The sequence below is a fragment of the Rhinolophus sinicus genome, chromosome 16 (assembly GCF_057876585.1).
Source record: "Rhinolophus sinicus isolate RSI-liver-muscle chromosome 16, RSI-T2T, whole genome shotgun sequence".
NCBI lineage: Eukaryota > Metazoa > Chordata > Mammalia > Chiroptera > Rhinolophidae > Rhinolophus > Rhinolophus sinicus.
This window is the reverse complement of record NC_142516.1, coordinates 73,695,713-73,714,825: the sequence shown is the minus strand read 5'-3', so window position 1 is coordinate 73,714,825 and position 19,113 is coordinate 73,695,713.

Genomic DNA, 19,113 nt, shown 5'->3' with positions numbered 1-19,113 from the left:
ACACACACACAAACAGTATTTTGGTAGTATTTATATACTTAGTTCTTGGAACAAAATCTATCTCAAATCTGACTGTGTCCCCAAAGCATAGCACTCTGCCCCGATAACTTATTCTAGAGGCCCTTCATTCTTCGCCATGCAAACACTAGGCCAGCATGTGGATCATACATTTTTGTCCATCACTCTCCTTTTATTCAGTAGGAGTTCTTCCTTCCTACCACATGATGTCAGAATAATACCAGTCTTTCTTGAAACACTATCTTCTTTGGGTTTCATCCATATGCAGCTGGGTTTTTGGGGGGCTTCAATTGCCCCTTCTCCAAAGTCTTCTTTCCTGACTCCTCTAAGTTCTCTAAATGATATGACCTCTATCCACCTCTTGTTTTCTCTATAAATGTTCTCTTTCTTGGTGAATTATTCTAACTCCAAGACTCCAGATGTTATCTATATACTGATGGTCCTCAAATTTATTTCTCCAGTTTGGCTTCTTCTCTGAGTTTCAAACTACTACTAAATATCTCCATGTGGCTGTTGCCAGGTGTGTGTGTGTGTGTGTGTGTGTGTGTGTGTGTGTGTGTGTGTGTGGTGTGTTTGCTGCAAACACTTTAGGTGATTAAAGAAGAGAGGATTTTGGTAAAGGATTTTAGGTAGCTCATAGACTTTTGGGAATAGTTGGAAGTCAGACTTGGGGAGTATTTGGCCTGGAAGAATCCCACTCACAGCCCACGGTGCTGCTCCAACAACCACGGCACTGTAGTGAGCGCAGGCATGCCAGCATATTCCGCTGAGCCTGTGACCAGACTGCAGAGCCCCTGAAGGTGCTCCTTCCCAAACACAGATATAGACAAATGGATTCCACACATCGTTTGCTTCCTCAAGTAGCTGACTTCTATGTCTGAGTCTTGGTGGCTGTACTGGATGGCCAGAGTTTAGGTCCCGCGCCTGGCCTCACTACAGTGGAGCCTGGGAAAGTAAGATTTCTAGTTTCTACTTTTGGAGATGAGACTCCAAGAATACGAGAAAGCATGAGAAGAATGTTCAAAAGCCTGAGCAGCCAAATAACATGACAAATGTCCACTGAGATGAATAACGAATATCTCACATTTAACCTGGTCAAACCAGAACTATGACTTCCTCTTAAAAATTCCTTCCCTACCTTCTCACCATCTTCTCTCTTCTACTCATTCCTTCTGTTCAATCAGTAAATCTTCTTAGTTCTTGGAACAAAATCTATCCCAAATTTGACCATGTTTCTTATATCCACTTACTATATGCATAGTCCAAAGCACCATTATCTTTTGCTTGAACAATTTTAAGAGCCTCTCAATAGGTCCCCCTACCTCATCCTTGCCCATTTAGTGATGGACCATCTGTCAGAAAGGGGAATATTAAATCTCACAAGAGAAATTATCCCAATCTTTATCCCATTCATTTTTTGTCCCTATGCAGATTTACTCACCTCTAAAGCCTTGCTGGCTCAGGAAAATAGAAGACAGAGGCGCTTGTGAAAGTTCCTATCACACCCCTTCTCCAGGATAGTGCATCTCAGTGAGCTTTACACTTATACATAGGGACTAGTCCAGTGACTCTTCCCTAAGAAATTCTGTCCCAGGTTGAAGGACTATACTTGATTTACACAGGGAGAGTGTTAGTCAAATTTCTCACCAAAACCTTCTTCTTCTTTAGGTTATACCAGAAAGCATGTTTTTAATAATGATACTCATTTACAGGGAGAACTCAACCTCTCACAGATACCCCAGAATTACAGATGCTTCCATCAGTGATAAATAGTGTTAATTAAAATACTTTCCTCTTTCAACATAACATATAATGATTTATAGCCTAATAACGTAAGAATACTCAATTCCCAGGCACTATTGCGATGAGACCATTTCTGCAATTTTTAATGCCTTGCTCTCGTTCTATACACCAATCTTTCAGACTTGCTTTTGTTTCCACTCTACTCATAGAAGTTTATAAACAAAGGTGTTTTCATCTCAAAGAACCTACTTTTTTTTTTTTCTCTGACTCACCTAGATGCTACTCTGTGGCTTGTTTATAGGAATCCGGTGGGGTCAGAATTACTGCTGTGTTAAAAATTATTGCATTCAAACATATCTGTGGTGCAACAGTTTTCTTATAAATAAAAGGTTGCCTATTACCTATCATTAAGGTCTCTAGGGAAGCCTTCCTACCCTCCTCAAATGTGACCTTCCTGAATGCAGGTGAATACAGATAATTACAGTATATTCTACTAATTTTTATTGCTTTCTATTTTAATGTTCCTACAGATACTAAGCTTTAGAAGATGTTGCGTTATTTACACTAGGGTACCTATAATAGCAAATACCTTTCTTTTCAGCGTCTGCAAAATTCTCTTAGTCTTAACTAAAAAGAAGTTAAGTCTTAAGTTTAAGTTTAGTCTTAACTAAAAAGAATTATCTAATAGTCTTAACTAAAAATAATTCAAAAGGTCTTACTCTTTAGGGGTTTAAGTCAAGTTCAAATAAAGAAAAAAAATCATAGTCTGGTTCTTAAAATAAAATGGTATGTCTTTCGGCTTTTCACAACATATTCCATTGAGTCAGAATCTCTTCACTTGATGCTGCAAAATTCATATTTGCTAAAAATGAAGTAGCTCCCAGGAGTTGTTACAAAGACAGACAGTTTGTGCTTATTAGCATGTGTATCTGTTGAAAAGAAAGAGCTCAGCTTGAAGGGACAGGGTTAAACCAAGTCAACTCCAAGTGACACTACAAGACTCATCACATTTTGCTCTTTAGCATGAGGAAAAATTCATAAATTGGGTACGTAGGCAGCCAAATAAATCTAAACTAATTGTGATCACCATATTATATTTGTATGACCACTGGAGACTTCAAGTATATTTTCACAAATTTGGAATGCTGGGTTATTTTCCTAGAGAAGCCCATGAATGTAACAGCTTATTTGACAGCAAGTCATTAGTGGTGTGTCCATCATTTAAAAGCAAAGTTTTTTTCCATTTGCATATCTGCCTGGCTATGCTGCTGCAGTGACACACTGCCTGAATGACTGCATTTGCAAATGTGTTAGAGTATTCAGTTAACTTAGGCTATCCTAAGCACTGCTGGGAGAAAAAGCCCAGGTTGTTTTTAAACCTAATAAACTTTGAGAGCCTGGAATGTAACATGAAGCTCAAACCCCTAGGGATGGGAGTTCAGCTACGGCTAGTTGCAAAAAGATTTCTACAGTAGAAATCTTCCACAAGAATAACTGCAGTTCACATATTGGCTTGTCAGAAAGTCAAAGACTGTGTCAAGCAGTGATTTCGAGGCAGCAGAGTGTAAGGGTTAATTAAATGTGAGGCTTGGATGCAGACAGGCCTGATTTCCCATCTGGGACCCACCACTTATCAGCTGTGCACATCTTTTAACCTTGGCTGAGTCTCAGGGCTCTCATATGTAAAATGGAAACAATAGTGCCAGTCTCATAATTTTTTTTGTTTTGTTTTAGTTTTTATTAAATTTATGTGAGTGACAATTGGTTAGTAAAATTCTATAGGTTTCAGGTGTACAATTCTGTAATACATCATCTATATATTGCATTGTGTGTTCACCACACAGAGTTAGTTTTCAGTTGTTTTGTTTTCTTATTTTTTTAATTAAATCTGTTGAGGTAACATTGGTTGATAACATATAAATTTCAGACGTACAACATTATAATTTGATATCTGTGTACTCTATTGTTTGCTTACCACCAAAAATCTAGTTTCCTATCATTGCCATGTATTTCACCCCCTTGATCTACTTCACCCTCCCCCCGTCTGCTTTACCCTCTGGTAACCACCATTCTGTTGTCTGTATCTATGAGTTTGTTTTTGTTTTGTTTTATTAGTTCATTCATTACTTTTTTGTTTTATATCCCACATATGAGTGAAATCATAGGGTTTTTTTTCCTTTCTGTCTGACTTATTTCACTTAGCATGATACCCTCAAGATTCATCAGCGTTGTTGCAAGTGGGAATATTTCACTTTTTATGACTGAGCAGTACTCCATTGTGTGTATATATATATATATATATATATATATATATATATATATACTCGTATATATAATACCACATCTTCTTTATTCATCGTAATATCATTTTAAAGACTAAAGTATATAATACTCAGTGCTATGCTCAACAAATGTTCCTGCTGCAATTGATTGTTGCTGTGACTGAAGCTAGCAGACTTTTTTTGACTACTACACATTTACAAGTCTTCTGAGGTTTCTGAGGGTAATTTTTCTCTGTGTTGAAAAAGTGTAACCTGAATCATCATGTCTGTGGCAGTCTCACCTACCAGGAGGAAGCATTAGTCCTCCTACTGTTAGGGTCCTACTCAAAGCCATGTGTTAGAAACTGAGCTCCCAGTCCTTCCCCTCCCAGGGCCAGTACACATTCCTATCCTGACTCAACAGCTTTTGGAGGACAGTCCATTCCTCAGGATAGAAATTCCATGCCATGTTGGCTGGGTCTCTGGAGTTAAAGCTAACTTCACTCATACAGCCACTTCCTCAAAGTGCAAAAGCTGGATTGGGTGGCCTCTTTTTGTCTCTCTCCTTCCAATACCCCAACCCCCTCTTAGATTTAGTGCCTGAGACATTTTGCAGCCCTTCTTTTTTGATGCCATTGCCATTTTATGTTAGGGCCTCCGTTACCCTTACTGCCACTGAGTATCAGTTAACATCATCCTAGCTTACTCCAACACACTTTCCTAACATTGAATCACAGTATCTCAGGTTCTTCCCTTCCAAGAGGCTCCTAGGCTCTGAATGCAAATTGGTACACCTTTTCTCCAGAACTCTGCAAATCATGAAGTGATGGGAAAACTGTTTTACTAAGACATAGAAAGTTGACTCCAAGTTGACATTGCTATTTGACCTGTACACATAGAAACTACTGGCATAATTTTCATGCTCTAATTCATCAATCACCATTTTATATTATTTCACCAAATTGCCAAATAAACATTATGTGTGAGAAATATTATTTCTATTTTATAGGTGAGGGAGTTGAAGGACAGTACAGTTACAAACGCAAGGTCACCCAACTAATAAATGAGAGAGCTGGGACATAAACACAGTTGAAATAAATTCAACAATTATTTTTCAGAAATAAAATTTTGTTCTTCAGTCAGATTTAAAGTAATATTTTATATGTAATATAGTTTCTTGCTTTTCTATTTTTATTAGATCATTTTAAGATAATATGTATTTTTAAAGCAGATTGCCTAGTTGAAACAGCTAAGTATCCACATTAATTGAATGATTTGTATTAATAGAGACAAATTTGGAGAAATAACATCAGAATACTCTAGTAAAGCACCACTTAATGTAAGCCTAGTGTTCCTTCCCCTGCTTCGGTAAGAATTACTTGCTCTAGATCTCCTTCTGAGTCTTCTTACTCCAGGGTCCGTGACTCACTTAGACATCAGACCGTCTTCTCAGTGCTGCTAGCTCTGGCCTCAGTCTTCTCCATCTCAGTGACAAACTTGTAAACGACAGATTTATGAGTTTACAGCTAATGGGAAGAAAATATCATTTTTCAGATTTTTAATTTTGCTGATTAGTGTAACATACGGGAAAGAACATGGATTTGAAACCCATCTGATACGGATTTATTCCTTACTAACAATGGCAAAATTACTTGAACTCTCTTGAGTCTTGTTTTCTCATCTATAAAATAAAAATAATAATAATAAAAATAAGTCATTTAACTCATGAGTTACTCTTCTAGAAACTGAATCCTTGTTGACTTTTGACTTGACTCCTAAGCTAATGGTCGGTCCACTAGACCACGCTGCCTCCTAGGATGTCTCCCAGGTCCTTGTGAGCTAATTTTCATAAGCAAAGTTATGAGGTGGCAGCTGAAAAGCTGACACATGATTCCTAGGAATTATGCCCCTGTTAATATCTTAGACAAAGAATTCTGTTTCTTGATATAGTGTGTAAAACTTTGAACATTATATTTTCCTTATTAAAGAAGTCATAAGTATCCTCAGATTTTCAAAGGGGTCCTTGTCTAAAAATGTTAAGGACCAATTACTTGTAATATAAAATATATCCCGATCTCCAAATGTAGAAAAATAGACCAGAGAGGTAAAAGCGATCAGCGAGAATATGACACATATGGTAGAGGGCATCAAGATACCAGCATTAGGAATTGTGAAGCAGAAATAAGAGCAAAAGGAAAATAAATGATCTAGATATAGCAGAAGAAAAATATTGTGAGGATAAATTTGCAAACTCATAATGACTTATGGGGCCCCAGCGAAGTTAAAGAAACAAGGCCAATACCTACATGTATGCTGGGAAAATTTATAATAATAATAATTATTTTATTTTAAAATTCCAAGCTTATGAGTATGCAGGAGCCCTTAGCCCTCTGTGCTTCCTCTCCCCACAAAAAGTACAGTTTTGTTATAAAGAAGAAATACCAGTCTATTGTCAACTTGTTATGTTAAATTCATAAAATCATGTATTTCCTTTGTAGAAAATATACTAATTTATAAGTAAATATTTTTAACAGGTATATTAAACTGGAAAAATAATGGCAGGCTATAGGATGGACTAAGAACTGGTATTCTATGTTAGGAGTTTTTACAAAGCATTCATGGAAAAAGCAAATATCGTAATAATAAAAATATTTGCAACAGAAAATTGGAAATCACAATAGGAAGAATACACATGGCAGTTAAATAACAAGCCCTCAATAAATACTTTTAAATCAATGGATGAATAAATGAAATATTTTATTGGCAATACATTTGGCACAAAATAGACACTCAATAAATATTTTAACTGAAAAATGCATACATGAAATATATACTGGCAAGAGATCTAAAAAATGCAAAATAAAGCAGCAAAAAATGATTTGCCTCTTTCATATTTGGAGACAAAAAATGTTTCCATGTTAATATCCAATGCTAGCAGAAGTAAGAAAAAAATTCACATCCTTATACTTTACTGTTGAGAATATAATTTATTAGAAATACTTATAGAAATTTATATGTATTTATGGAAATCTTATACTTCTTTAAGAACCATTAATTCCATTTATTTTATAAAGATGTGTGTGAAAGCACATTTAGTGGAAGATAATTTACAGCAGATTAAAGTTAGGAAGAATTTAAATGTCAATCAATAGACTAAACAAATTCTGTGTAGTCAGAGTTTTGGAAGGATATTTAAAGATACTCAAAAATCTTCACAAAGATATATTAAATGAAATAAAAATAAGGATAGCATAATCTTAGTTACATTTTATATGCATCTATTTGATGCATTCATAAAAGGCTAGAAGGATGAATACCTTCATGTTATCTATGCTTACATCTGGATCATGGGATTACTGTTGGTGTATACACACGAAGGTTCTTCGTGTCTTTCACATTTTTATAATGAACATATTTTACTTGGGTAATAAAGAGATACCTCTCTCTATATTATATGCATAAATGTATAATAAAATAAAACTAAGAATGGTGAGGGAACAGAATCTCAATGCGCATTTGTTTTTATTCTCGAAGTTGCCTGGGGCTCTGCTGGGATGTAGACACATTATGTTTCATGCCTAAATGGTGATGGATTTGCATATGAAATGATTTCTTCAAATGACTACTGAAGTCATTATTCTCAATTGCCACAAGGTAAAGCATTCTTTACCTTGAGAGTTGACATTATTGAGCTCGAATTAGGACCAGGCAACATCCTAAGAACTTTACAGGGGTTACCTTATTTTACTAACACAACAGATATGAGGTACGTATTATTATGATGTCCATTTTTCAGTTGAAGAAACGTGAACTTAAATAAATTAAGTGTATTATTTAAGCTCAGTAGCTAGCACATGGAAAAGGTTAGATTTAGATTTAAGTAATCTGATGCTCCCATCAGAAATGCTTGTGAAAATCCTTTTTAGTTTTGAAGTTTAGTAAATTCATTTCCTTCGCTTTTGAAAACTTGTGGCTAATGGTGAAGCCTGTTTACAGAGAGTGGACAGAGAACCCACTTTGTCTTTGGAGGCTGGAGGAGAATATTCTAAACTGACATGGCTGCCTAATCGCTCTGCTTTGGAATTCGTGAAGGGAGATATGGAGAACAATTTGCTGAGGAAATGCAGGTCTGAGACGTTGTCCTGTCAAATTATGCCAGGCCTCTCAACACTTCATTCCAAGAGACACCTACCCAACCAATGGAACAGCAATTTAGTATTCTCAACCGCATGAGGAAGAAAAATATTTCTCTCTCATACATAGCTATTATGTTTTTATTTTTAAAATTTTTAGTGTGACGACTCATTCCACCCTCTATGTCAGAAGGGCTGGGGATGTATGTTTCAATCCTGTGTAAATTTCTTATAAATGTGTGCTTGTTTGGGGGAAAATATTATCTTCCTTGAGTATAAATGTTAATGTTTCTCAACTCAAGTGTATGTAACTTCTTTTCTTCTTTCTGATTGTTTGAGTTAGACAATTAGCAGTTGTTAAATTAATATTAGAGCATACTACAGTATTGAATTGAGGGCATCTGAGTTTAGAACCTTGAAGCTATGTAATTATTTTCCTTTCTTTTCGAAATTAATATGCTCAGGTCAATTAAAATCCCAGGAAACTTCAAAAGAAAAAGAAAAAAAAAAAACTACGTAATAGCCAAAAAACAAACAAAAGCAATCATTTGTTCCTTCCTGAATTCGTTCAACACGAATTTACTGAAAATTACTGTATTAGGTGTTGGGGATACAAAGATGAATAATCCAGGGATCTTGCCAGGCAGGAGTCCAGATAAAGACACAACAATGAAAACTAATAATTAAACACACCATGTGGCCTCAAACTCTGTTTAGAATGAGGGGAATTATAAACACATACACACAGTGAGAGAAAAACTTATGCTACACATAAGCAAAAGCAGAATCACTTAACCATTTGGGGAACACAGGAAGGCTTCTAAGAGGACAAAAAATCTGGAGTTGTGTGGCAATTAGCCAAAAAGTGGAAGAAAAAGGAAAAGAAAGAGGAAGAGGAGGAGGAGGAGGAGGAGGAGGAGGAGGAGGAGGAGGAGGAGGAGGAGGAGGAAGATAGGGTATGTTTTTTCTGTGTGGCACTTAGGCCTGATGCATTCAAATCCTTTGCAAAGATACGCATATCCATTGACTCAAAATTAAGTTTGCGAACTCATCCTAGAAAAAGTGCTACATACCTCATTGCTGAATATCACTACAGTGTGGGGGCAGAGCCCCAGAAAGCAGTTTCCAGGCTCTCGGCCTCACATAGACAGGTGCTGGCTCAGGTAGTAAATGGCCATCAACTGTGATTGCATGGCCATCAGCTGTGGCTAGTTGGCCGTCAGCTGTAACCAGTGAGCCATTGGCCACTAATATAACTGCTGTGGCTACGCTAGGAAAGAGAGAAAGAATGGGGGCTAGCAAGAAGATGGCGGCTGGGCTGGCAAGTGTGGATGGTGGTTTGCGGACAATGTGGATCCAGCCTCCAATGAGAGTATAGTGCCGCCAGAGAGAATATAGTGGTATGACTCCCCCATCTATGGCTCCGTGGGTGTTCCTTTTTGGCCTCACCATATCCTGCGTTCTTATGTGGGGAGCGGGAGCAGAGACCTCGCAGGTTGCCCGGCACGACAAATGGCGTAGCGAGCAGGGTCCCCCGCATGACAAATGGCGCAGCGAGCAGGGTCTCCCGCATGACAACAGTCACCTTCAAAGTACTCCCCTTGGGAAGCTATGCACCAATGCCAGTGCCTAGTCCACCCTTCAAAGCAGTTTTGGAGCTCTTTTTCTGGAATGGCCATCAGAGCTCTCATCATATTACCCTTGATGTCCTGAATGTCATCAAAATGTCTTCCTTTCAATATTTCCTTTATCTTCAGGTAAAGAAACAAGTCATTGGGGGTCAGATCAGGTGAGTAGGGAGGGTGTTCCAATACAGTTATTTGTTTACTGGCTAAATCTCCCTCACAGACTGTGCTGTGTGAGCTGGTACAAGAGCCATGAATTGTTGGCGAAAAGTTCAAGTTGCCTAACTTTTCATGCAGCTTTTTCCACACTTCCAAAGAGTAAACTTGGTTAACCATTTGTCCAGATGGTACAAATTCATAACGAATAATCCCTATGATATCAAAACGTTTAACAACATCAATGCAACAAAGTTTGTGAACTTAATTGTCATACCTCGTATAGTAGCGTAGAATTATAAACAATTATTATGACTAAAATTATGTTTTTAATATGACATAACCATAAAATATGAATATTATTCCAGTATTAAAAATGATGCTTGAAAAGAATAGATAACAGCATGGAAAAACACTCCCAATGAAAGGCCTGAAAGTGAAAAAGCACGGCCTATTGTAACATTTTTGTAAAAAAAAATAAAGTGTATATACACTCTTATTTCTGAAGTATATACACTCCATTCAAAGATGCATGTTTTGTCCAAATTTCTGAAATCATGCTGTGTTTTCCAATTTCTGTCAAAAGATTTTTCGCAGCCACCAAGCCAGAGAGTGAGTTGAGACATGGTTGTCATTATCTGCCCATGTGGAACCTCTGTGGTGTCTAGCAGAACTTGAATCATTTCTATTATATTCATTGGTAGCATCTCAAGTATTTAAAAGTTAACTATGGATTCTTAATTGTTGCTCAAACTAACTTCCATAATATTACAGTGGGATGAAACATTGAAATAAAAATTCATTGTTCATACAGCAGACAGCTTGTCCCACACACAGTGATGCAACTAAAGACAGTAGAAATGGTCACTTCAGAAAGGTTCTTGAAATTTGCTAACAGTAGATCTTAAGCATTCTCAACACACACATGCGCACGCACACACCCACAAAAGATAACTGTGAAGTGACGATTGTGCTAATTAACCTGATTGTGGTAATCATTTCACAAAGTATACATATATCAAATCATTACCTTCTAGACTTTAAATACGTACAATTTTATTTGTCAATTACACCACAATAAAGCTGGGGGAAAAAATAGGATCCTGGAATTTTCAAAGATGTCACTCAAGCGCCAAACATCATCACTCAAAATTTTCCATGAGACTTGCAAGAAAAATTTTTAAAAATATTCTGCACTAGTATTCAATTAAAATAAAAAGAAAAAAACTAGGCCTTTAATGAATTTGGAAATGGAGTTGAAACTCCAGTATTCTTTGATTTTCCTTGAAATTGCATCAGTGATCATAAAGAACCTCAAAAGTTCAAGTCCCTGATCAGGAATTAGGAAAACCAGCCTGTCTTTGTGATGCTTACACCATGGTTTGTGACCAAAGTGAGTCACGTGATTTTTAATCTATGAGTGTGCAGGAAGTTTAGATTCAAACTTTGTGATACAAAAGAAGAAAATGTCATAAATGTATATTTATGTATTAAATGTTTTTCTCATTAAATTTTTTTCTCTACTTTAAATGTTAGGTTTCTTTTTCTCCAAAAAGCTGTTATTGAATCATTAAGTGGTGTTACATAAAATGGCATATTAGAATATATATGTGAGAATCAAGAAAACATGATTTATTTATATTCATTATATACACAGCCATACCTCCACACCCACATTGCAAAAATATTGTAATATTGTACACCAAAAATGTAATTATACCTCATAAATGAGGCTTAAATTGATTTTCATTTTTTCCTCTTTATCTTCAAAGTGTTCTAAAATACTTTTCACAACTTAAAGTTATTCAAATTAATACTTCCATATAATTTAAAAAAATTATATTCTCCTGTTAGCCAACCTTAATTTTTATCTCACACTTTTACCTTATGACATAACATTTAATCCATAGAGTTCATATTTCATGGAGTTCATATTTTTTAAAATTATAAAACTATGTTCTTATATTACTTGATTGCTGCATTTATCTCCTATCACAGAATATAACATTTTGCATTTTCTGTTTACTCATCCTTAAATAAGAAGAGATAATTTAGATGTGGTATTTACCTAAAAATTCTTCTTGGTTTCCCTCTCTGTTCAAACTGCATTATAAATGTTTATCTTATCAGTTCTGGAGTCCAGCAATCTGTATAGGAAGTGGATAGGAGACTGGACCATGCATGGGCACCCCAGCATGGAACTCAGTGAGTTCGTATCTGTTTCTTGATGCCTCTGGGACCAGGGCCTGGCTTTCTGTTCATCACTCCAAAGCCCCAGTTTAGAAATGGAGGGGAGCAGATCTGGCCTTCCTTTTCAGTCTCCTTGTTTTTCCATTTGACTTGATGGTATTGCAAAATATATTTATAAATTTTAAGCCATCATAACTTCTCTGAGATGAGCTCTTCTTGATCATGGTAGATTAGTCTTTTAATATGCTTTTTAAATCTATTTTCTGCTATTTCATTTACAAATTTTCCTTCTGCATGAGTTTTGTCTGTTTATTTACTTCTGCTGATTGTCATATTTTGGCTTCAAGGTTTTTCTAGTTTTAGAAAATGAATAACCTTTAGTCTTTTCCTGTGTTCCAAAGAAAATTATACAGAATTGAAATTGCCTGTTCTTTGAAAATATAATTTGTCTTTAAAACTGTCAAAGGATCTCTGGTGACAGTTATTGAAAAAACTATTTCTATATGATTTTAAGATATATAGACAAACAGGAGACAGAGATACTGGTTGTATATACTGGCTGTATATAAAAAAATTCAGTTCATAATAATATTAACAGTTGTTAATTTTGTTGGAGTCATTTTGGGTGATTTTTGATTTGTTCTTATTTCTCTATGTTTTCCAATTTATATATTATGAGTACGTTATAGTTATAACAAAAAGTTAAAATATATTAGTGAAAGTTATAGATTGCTGTATTACTTAACTCAGATGTGCTTTCTGAACCTTCAAAATAACGTCTCATTAATTCTCAGATTCATGTAATATTGTAATATTTCATACCTATGTATGAAATATTACACAAAGGTATATATATCAGGGACTAAATTTATTCTGCAGAACTTGGCACATAAACAGTTTCTTCACCACAAAATTAATCAGGAAAACTTCACTGAAAGTTTTATTATATAAAAACAATTCTTTTCAAATATGGTGAATATTGTTAAAGTGTCACTATTAGAATAGTTGTATAAAATCCCACTTGTTTGCTTTATTGACCATGAGTGTAAGAAACAGGTCTACAACATATCAAGAAGAAAATTGATATATCTTTTTGATGGAGAGTCTTCAAAGTATAAGATTAAATAGCGAGCAATTTTTTCCCATGAAATAATTCCCCAAAGAAGAGGTAGACACCTTAGATGAAAGTTATTAGTAAGTGTCTCATTTCACAAATTGATTTACAAATTTATTACAATCATAATCAAAATCTCAATTAAAATGGAACTGTAAAGTCTAGACAAGGTGGGAGGGCTTTCCCTATCAATTTTCAAGATTTATTATAATGTTACAGTAATTAAGATAGTATGATATTAGTGCAGAGCTAGAAACATCAGAATAAAGGAACAAGAAATAGATCTTGCATATATGCATACTTAAGTATGCATACTTAATAAAGCATACAAGAGTCTTTTAATAAATGAAGCTGGGGCAATTGGATATCTATATGGAATAAAATGACATTGGACATCACAGCATGCACACAATTAATGGATCTAAATGGTAAATACAAACTACAGGTTTTTGGAAGATAGTATAGAATAGATATCTTAGATAAGACAAAGATATCTTACATAAGACAAAAATGTCTACATATGAAGGAAAAGAATAAACCCACTACAGAAAATTCAGTGTTTCTGATCATCAGAAGATACAAGCCCAAGAATTAGAGAGATTATTTATAATACATATGCATAGACCAATAAAAGACTTGCAGACAGAACATTTCATATTTAAAAAAGAAACACAGTAGAAATATGGAAAAATATTTGACCAAATGGGCACTTCAAAAAAGAGTAAATTTAAATGATCAATAAATACAGGTTAAAGTACTCAACTTCAACAGTAAATCAAATGTAAAACCATGGCCACAAGGTTTTCTTTTCTGTATTTTAATGTCAAACATTAAAAATGAGGATGTAAAGACACAGGAATTTTCATACACTGTTAGATAATGTGCAAATTGGCATAACAACTTTGGGAAACAGTTTAGAATTTTTTTAGTAAACTTAATGACATGCATACCGTGTAACTTAGCAGTTTGATTTCTGGCAGTGTATCTTGGAAAAATATATGCCCATATGTTAGGGAAATGCTTCCGAGAGCATTGTTTGCAATAGATAAGAACTCAAAACAACTCAAGTCCATCAGTAGAAAACTGGATAACTTTCAGCCTTTTCATACAGTGGCATTTATGCAATGGAATAATCATTAAAAGTGAATGTGCTTGAGCACTATGCAATAACAGAAATGAATTTCACAAACAAAATAGGAAATAAAAGAATCCAGCCACTAAAGAATATATATATATATATATATATATATATATATATATATATATATATTCATATAAAGATTAAAAACGTGAAGAACTAACCCGAATCATTTGAGGATGGACATATGGGATAAGACTGAAAAGAAAAGCAAGGAAGTTATTAGCGAGATAGGATACTGGTTACCTGGTTGGGAGAGTGAAGGGACCGTGATGGGAAGATCAGGGGTGCAGGAAATGTTTCACCTGGTGACTGTCTGGTGGTTACATAGGTTCTCACTTAATAAACATCCATCATTTAGATTTCATGTATTATTCCTAATGTGTGTATATTTCACCAAAAAAAGTGAAAGGAAAAATTGGAAAGCTTTCATTTTTTACTAATTCCTGAAACAGTTTAAATCCCATAGAATGTATTTCCTGGAGATTTGATAAGTTTATTCATGCAAATCTCTGGACTTCGGGTTTCTTTTAAAAGCGATTATTTGACAATGCCATCTTTTTTTATTTCTTCTTATTTGTCTGCTCAGGTGTTTACTTCTTGAAATGATTATTTGTATTTTCCCAGAAAGTTATCTTTTGGGGTGATTTTTCAATTGTATTAGCATAAAGTTGTTCAGCAGCAATCATACTCCTATATTTCAATTTTACATATGCTTCTGTGATGGCTGTCTTTTGGCCATTTCTCAATGCTGCTACTTACATATCTAACATTCCCTCTATTGATGATAATTTCCAGTTTTGGGTATTACAAACATTGCTGTGAAAACCATCCTTGCACATAGGTCTTCACTTACTTGTGTCTTCATTTCTGTATATTTATCTAGATATTTCAATTCACACTGTGACTGATAAATGCATGAGAGTATCCATTTCCTTACATCTTCATTAAATTTGAATATTACCACACATTTTATTTTTTCCAATTTGGTGGGTAAAAATTGTATGCTCTTCTTATAATTTGCATTTTCCTAATTATCAGCAATCCTAAAACATTTTATGTGCTTATTTTCCATTTCCACCATTTACATTTTCTCTTACAATAATTTTGTTTGTATGTCCTTTACCTTTTCTTTCTTAATTTATCTACTTACTCTAAATTTGCAGTTTGGTGAATAAGAGTATTAACTCTGTCATGTTACAAAAGATTTCTCCACCATATCAGGTCTTTATTTTTTTTAACTGTAATGTTTTATGTCTTTTGCCATAGAAGATTTTTCCATTTTTATATAATTCCATTTTTTCATTTAAGACTTTTGGATTTTCTTACTTTTTAAAGAATCTTTCACCCATCCCAAGCATGCATATTTTATATTATCTATCTATCTATCTATCTATCTATCTATCTATCTATCTATCTATCTATCTATCATCTATCTATCATCTATGATCTATCTATCTATCTATCTATCTATCTATCTATCTATCTATCTATCTATCTACCTACCTACCTATCATCTATCATCTCTATCTCGATCTAATCTATTTATACCTATATCTATATCTTTATGGAATTTATTTCTCTTTATGTTGTAATGGAGGGTATGTTCTTTTTTTATCCCCAAATATTTTTCTTTGTTCAGCTTTTTCATGAGTGTTACTGTGTATGTGCAGCCTTTCTTTTGCAGACTGTGCTACAGGAGGTATAATGAAGCATTTAAAAGTATGGACTTTTGCAGAATGGCGATCATCAACAAGACAAATAGTAACAAATGTTGGAGAGGCTGTGGAGAAAAAGGAACCCTCATACACTGTTGGTGGGAATGCAGACTGGTGCAGCCGTTATGGAAGGCAGTGTGGAGGTTCCTCAAAAAATTACGAATAGAATTGCCATATGACCCAGCAATCCCTCTCCTGGGTATCTACCCAAAAAATCTGAAAACATTTAGAGATAAAGACACGTGTGCTCCAATGTTCATTGCAGCTTTGTTTACGGTGGCCAAGACATGGAAACAACCAAAATGTCCTTCGATAGATGAATGGATGAAGAAGTTGTGGTATATATACACAATGGAATACTATTCGGCGGTAAGAAAAGATGATATAGGAACATTTGTGACAACATGGATGGATCTTGAGAGTGTAATGCTGAGCGAAATAAGTCAGACAGAAAAAGCAGAGAACCATGTGATTTCACTGATATGTGGTATATAAACCAAAAGCAACAAAAGAACAAGACAAACAAATGAGAAACAGAAACTCATAGACACAGACAATGGTTTGGTGGTTGCCAGAGGGTAAGGGGGGGTGGGGGGTGGGGGGTGGGAGATGAGGGTAAGGGGGATCGAATATATGGTGATGGAAGGAGAACTGACTCTGGGTGATGAACACACAATGGGATTTATAGATGATGTAATACAGAATTGTACACCTGAAATCTATGTAATTTTACTAACAATTGTCACCCCAATAAATTTAATAAAATAAAATAAAAAAAAAAAGTATGGACTTTTGAAGTGATTTTGGCTTAGGTATTTGTTAGGTATGTGAACAAGAACAAATCGACTATATTAATTTTTTGTTTTCTAATTCCTCAGCCTTACTTTATCAATAAAAATGCTTTCTTTCTACCTAAAAATTTCTTTCATTGGACACTTAGATAATTTTTCTTCCTTGTTAATAAATAATGCATTTAATTATTTTCTTCCACTAATTTTTGCCTTTACTGGAACAATAGTTTTTGATATGTAGTATTATCTCTATCCTACTTCTAAGAATTCTATGATTGCCTTTTTGATTTCTTTTGGAGCAAAGAGTTATATAGGAGAGTGATTCTTTTCTTTTATAAATAAAGTTTATTGGGTGACAATGGTTAGTAAAGTTACATAGGTTTCAAGTATACAATTCTGTAATACATCATCTGTATATGACATTGTGTATTCACCACCCAGAGTCAGTTCTCCTTCCATCACCATATATTTGATCCCATTTACCCTCATCTACTACCCCCTTTCCCGCTTACACTTTGGTAACCCCTAAACTGTTGTCTGTGTCTATCAATTTTTTTCTTTGTTAGTTTGTCTTGTTCCTTTGTTGCTTTCAGTTTTATATCCCACGTATCAGTGAAATCATATGGTTCCCTACTTTTTCTGTCTGACTTGTTTTGCTCAGCATAATAATCTCAAGATTCATCCATGTTGTCTCAAAATGGCACTATTTCATCTTTTCTTAGGGTAGAAGAGTATTCCATTGTGTATATATACCACATTTTCTTTATCCAATCATCTATCGAAGGACACTTTGGTTGTTTCCATGTCTTGGCCACTGTAAACAAAGCTGCAATGAACACTGGACCACATACATTTTTATGGATAAATGTTTTCAGATTTTTTGGGTAGATATCCAGGAGAAGGATCACTGGGTCATATGGTAATTCTATTCTTAATTTTTTGAGGAACCTCCACACAGCCTTTCATAGTGGCTTCACCAATCTACATTCCCACCAGCAGTGTATGAGGGTTCCTTTTTCTCCACAGCCTCTCCAACACTTGTTATTATTTGTCTTGTTGATGATAGCCTTTCTAACTGGGGTGAGGTGATATCTCATTGTGGTTTTGATTTGCATTTCTGTGATGATTAATGATGTTGAGCATCTTTTCATATGTCTATAATGCTATCTCCATCAAAATTCCAATGACATTTTTTAAAGAAATAGAACAAAAAAATCATCAGATTCGTATGGAACCATAAAAACCCCGAATAGCCAAAGCAATCCTAAGAAAAAAGAATAATGTTGGAAGTATCACATTCCCTGACTTCAGCTTGTACTACAGAGCAACAATAATCAAAACAGTATGGTATTGGCAGCAAAACAGACATACAGACCAATGGAATAGAATTAAAAACCTAGAAATAAACCCACATCAATATGGACAGATAGTTTTTGACTAAGTAGCCAAAAACATACAATGGAGAAAAGAAAGCCTCTTCAATAATGGTGCTGAGAGAATTGGAAAGCCACATGCAAAAGAATGAAACTAGACTGCTATCTGTCACCGTGTACTAAAATTAACCAAAATGGATCAAAGACCTAAACATAAGACCTGAAACAATAAGCTGCATAAAAGAAAACATAGGTACTAAACTTATGGACTTTGGCTTTAAAGAGGATTTTATGAATTTGACTCCAAAGGCAAGGGAAGTAAAAGCTAAAATAAATGAATGGACTATATCAAATTAAAAAGCTTCTGCACAGCAAAAGAAGCCATCAATAAAACAAAGAGGCAACCAACCAAATGGAAGATTTTTGCAAACAACGCTTCCAATAAGAGGCTAATATCCAAAATATACAAGGAACTCATACAACTCAACAACAACAAAGTAAACAATACAATTAAAAAATGGGCGGAGGACCTGAAGAGACATTTCTCCAAAGAGGAGAGTGATTCTTATACAAATGGCTGAGTAATATTTAACTTCATAAATAAATGTTTACTCATTGCATTAACTTCAAAGTTTAATACCTGCTTCTGAAGTATCACTGAGGGTTTCTCTCACCTAATATGTGATTGATTTTTATAAATGTTCCATAGGCATTAAAAAATAAGTTACTTTCCACATCTTCTTGCGATTTATAATATTTAATAGAGTTTGTCTAATATTTTGTATTTATCACCCACATCCTCCATAACTTTTTTGTTTGCCATGCTTTATCCCTCAAAGTGTTAGAAAGGTAT